Here is a 560-nt window from a genome sequence, read left to right on the forward strand (position 1 = left end):
ATGACTTTTTATGCCTTACTATACGATGACGTTTTTTAGCCCTATTAAGCCTTACTACACTATCACGTTTTATGGCATTTTTATGCCTTACTATACTATGATGTTTTTTGGCATTTTTATGCCTTACTATACTATGACGTTTTGTACCCTACTATACTATGAGATTTTTTTCAATTTTTAAGCCTTACTATACTATGACTTTTAAATAACTTATTATACTACGATATTTTATGACGTTTTATGCCTTACTGTACTATGACGTTTTTTGGGCATTTTTATGCCTAACTATTCCATGACTTTTTCATAACTTATTATATAATGACTTTTTATGACTTTTTAAGCCTTACTATACTATGACTTTTTATGCCTTACTATACTATGACGTTTTTTGGCATTTTTATGCCTTATTATACTATGAAGTGTTATACCTTACTGTACTATGCCTTTTTTTGGCATTTTTGAGCCTTATTATAATATGACTTTTTTTTTGCATTTTTATGCCTTACTATAAAATTACCTTTTTTTTTGCATTTTTATGACTTACTATACTATGACGTTTT

This window comes from Seriola lalandi, unplaced genomic scaffold, assembly GCF_002814215.2.
Source record: "Seriola lalandi dorsalis isolate HSWRI2012SDOR001 ecotype SW California unplaced genomic scaffold, Sedor1 jcf7180002054930, whole genome shotgun sequence".
NCBI lineage: Eukaryota > Metazoa > Chordata > Actinopteri > Carangiformes > Carangidae > Seriola > Seriola lalandi.